Raw genomic sequence first — 3,933 nt, 5'->3', positions numbered from 1 at the left:
TTCGCGAGCATTTAATTCAATAAATTTTTGTATATTGTAGAGCTGGTCTGCCTTTCTTTGCCTTCCACCCCTGCATGCTCTTCTCCTAGAATGGAGGTTCCATGCCAAGAAGACCACGAGCAAGATGCCTTCTTTTGTCGTTATGGTCCTGCTACTGTCACAGCCCCTAGGTGCTGAAAGAAACTGAAATAGCAAAGTAATATTCTGTTTCTTCTTTCTTCCTTCTAAATTCCATCTAGTGCCTCCAATTGGCAGAAACCAAGAGAAATTCAGAAAGCTAGGTTGTCTGAAATATGTGGCTTGCATGTTTATCCCTCAAAAGTACAGAAGAAAGTGCAGAAAGGAAAGTGTAATATTGAGAGCCCATCATATTGAAAGCTAGAGTATCCAGAGCACCCCTCAACTTATAAAATCATGGATTGCCTCCTCTATTCCTGTCTTAGCCCATTCAGGCAGCTATAACAAATTACCGTAGACTGGGTGACTTATAAACAACAGAAACTTATTTCTCACCCTTCTGGAGGCTGGGAAATTCAAGATCAGGTGCCAGCAGGTTTGGTGTCATTCATTCATGAGGGATCTGCCCTTATGACCTGATCACCAACCAAAGGCCCCACCTCCAAATGACATCCCACTGTAAATTAAGTTTTAACATATGAATGGGGGCACTAACATTTAGTCTATGGCAATGCTTTTCCTTCTCTCCTCTATTCAGCTCTCAGTGAAGTAACTTTCAGGCTAGGAAAGAAAGTGTACAGATGGTTTTATTTATTTTTATTATTTATTTGTTTTTTATTTGCCAGGTATCTGCTTTTCTGTCGCAAATATCTGGGTCCCAACAGGATATATTCCACAGTACCCAGAGCCTTCCTATAACTCTTGATGTCTTAACTGTCATTTTGTAGAGGTTCTGCAGAATAAGATACTTAATATTTTTTTGGAAATGTACAAATATCTTGGAGACTGAGGAAGTTTGTGAAAATAAATATCATGCACTCTTGTTTAGGTTAATATTTCACATTTTTTGGCTAGTATAATTCTATTTGTATATTGAAGGTTTTTTTTCTATTATATTAAATCTTGAATTTTCTACTATTCTTTTTTTTTTTTTTAATGAAGTCCAAGGTCATTGTTGGTACAGCAATTCATCAGTGAGGACAAACAACCAATTTATTGTTGCTAAACAGATTAGCATGCCAATCCTTTAAAAAAAAAAAAAAAGCTTTGTACAATAATAGTAGCCATGCGTTAGCCACTTTAATATAAAATGTGATCAAAAGTCAAAATACAAGAGTTCAAAAGGCATAGAAAAACCAAAAAGTTTCAATTTTATTACAAGTTTTAGATTCTGGAAATAGTTTTAAAAAAAAAACTTATATGCTAATTTCAGCCCAGGGCTAATTTTTTTACAACCAAACTAAGAATTACTACAAGGGAACATCAATGCAACAAACAAGTAAAATTTGCAAACCCAAGTCACAAACTTGCTAACAAAGTTAATAATCATGGTAATGGACAGCACCAAAGAGCAACTGATGCCTCAGTTAACTTTGAAAGAAACAATGCCTTCTCTAGGGCAGAGAAACATGCAAACAATTCTGCTTCAAGAAATTTGCATAGAAATAGAAAATGCTAGAGCCTTTACCACAAATGAAATTACAAAGCCTCAACATGTTAAATTCAAGCCAAGGAGCACCAAATGTTAAATTGGAGCCAAGGTATGACTCAAAACATTTAATTTCCAGCTATGCAACTAGCAAGATCACAAGAATTTCAGGTGTGGAAAGGCACCCTAGGCAAGCTCTTGAAAGACATGAATTTGATACAACGTAACCTTAAATCAATGCAGACATTCCTGTAAAATTTAAATTTTAGAGGGCACCATAAGGCATCAGGATCTCTTCTCAAAGTCACTCTTGATATTGTCAGCAACAATCACATCTTTATGATCTCATTAATGACCTTTCACAGATCTCTAGCCTGTACACGTACAGCAGAACCCCCAATATCGTGGGAAGCCCTTTCAGTTTGGCCCTGCTTAACGTGTTTGTAGAATGACTTTTAAGCCCAGCCGTGGCCTAAATGGTGTGAAAGGGACTACTCCCTGGGCATCTCAAGACTCCTCTTCAGCCTGAGCTGTCTCCCAGGCCCCTCTCTTCCACACCTGCCCCCGGGGTAAGACTCCAGAACTCTGGGATTCTGAGCCTGACCCCAGGCAACCTCACCGACACCCACCTTTGGAAGCTCCACTATTCCTCATCTCCAGCTCCCTCTGGTGGGGTTCAAAGTGACAGTTTGGTGCAAGGACTTGTAGAAACAATGTTTATTTACAAATTCGTATTTTGTAGACCTTTCCTTAATTGAACACCTGTGACTTTTACAGTCGCTCTCCAGACCCTTTCCAGAGGTGTAGTAGAATATGCGAAGCAAAAGGACATTTTATTTCTACCGGAAGAAAAAGGATTAACATACATAGTAATAACTGTGTCCATCAAGAGTAATTTGTAATCAGAAAATGAAGACAAATGCCCCAGAAGCCTGCATTTTATCGACACTGCCACTTTCCCAAAAAAAGAACCTCAGAAACAAGTCACTGGATCTGCTTTCAGTGAATCAGGAGTTCCCACATTTGTATTCCTCAATCTTTGAGAAAAGTACCACATGAAACTGACCCACCCCTTTTTGTGTAAAATAGTAACTAACTGAACTCACATCTCCACGCCCTCATCCACCTGTTCAATGACAAACAGTAGTCAGTTCCCTTGAAGGAGACTTACACATTTTGGTATTTCTACCAAAAGAATTGAAATTTTCAAGCAGAAAAAAAGTTTAATTACAAGTAAGTGAGTGGCAGCCCAAGTGAAGCCCTTTTACTATGATTTCCAATTTTCTGTTCAATCCGCACTGCAGAGATACAAGGAAAGCCACCATTTTGTTTCCTAAATTTTATTTAAGAATTCATACAAAATACTCCAGATAACTGAGTTTCAATCCTCATCTTCCTCCTCTTCTTCATCTTGATTAATCTGGAAGTAACGTAATTCGTAACTTTCTTTGCTGTTAACAACTACGCGTAACCAATCACGGAGATTATTCTTCTTCAAATATTTTTTGGTGAGATATTTCAAATACCTTTTGGAAAAAGGCACCTCGGAAGTTACAGTGATCTTGCTTTTGCTTCTTTCGATTGTTACAACACCTCCTCCGAGATTCCCAGCTTTTCCATTCACTTTGATTCTTTCCTGAAGAAACTGCTCAAAATTGGCCGCATCCATGATTCCATCTTCTACAGGATGGGTACAGTCAAGAGTAAACTTCAGGACCTGCTTCTTTTTTTTGCCCCCCTTCACCACAAGCTTTTTCACTGGCGCCATCGCCACAGTGGAGGCAGAAAAGCTCTACTATTCTTTTGTTCTTTTAGGCATTTGCCAGGGGTCGAAAAGATGAGATTGAAATAAAATGCTTTTATTCCACTGATTTTTAACAGAAAATTTGCATTCTCTACTTCCAGCCTGTCTGAAACCAATTTCTAATTGTCTCTCAGAAGAAACAATACTGTTCTTTCACCCAGTACTTTTTGTTTGTTGTTGTTGTTCCAAAGTTCATATCATGGGTCTGTCACAGAAGCAAAATTATAAATTGCAAGTCATTAAGGTATGGTGAAGGCCCATCTGTGTAAGAACATGTCAAAGAAATGTTTACCCAGTTGGAATATCACTGGCCAATCTACTATCTACTACTGTATATAGTATGTGTATTAATATCCTAGTGCTGCTATAGCAAAATACTACAAGTATATGACTTAAAGCAACAGAAATTTATTTTCTCACAGTTCTGGTGGCTAGAAGTCTGGAATTGATGTGTCAGCAGTGCCAGGCTCCCTCTGGAGACTCTTGGGAAGAATCCTTCATTGCCTCTCCCTAACTTCTGATG

At 38.3% G+C, this 3,933-nt stretch overlaps 1 pseudogene; it reads right to left on the bottom strand.

Annotated features, from left to right (window-relative positions):
- Positions 1-2,930: 2,930 nt before the first annotated feature.
- On the bottom strand, positions 2,931-3,379 carry LOC137201789 (large ribosomal subunit protein eL22 pseudogene; annotated as a pseudogene).
- Positions 3,380-3,933: the final 554 nt, after the last annotated feature.

This window comes from Pseudorca crassidens, chromosome 11 (assembly GCF_039906515.1).
Source record: "Pseudorca crassidens isolate mPseCra1 chromosome 11, mPseCra1.hap1, whole genome shotgun sequence".
Classification (NCBI taxonomy): Eukaryota; Metazoa; Chordata; class Mammalia; order Artiodactyla; family Delphinidae; genus Pseudorca; species Pseudorca crassidens.
Note: the sequence above shows the minus strand (reverse complement) of the source record. Positions and strands in the feature narration are given on the sequence as shown.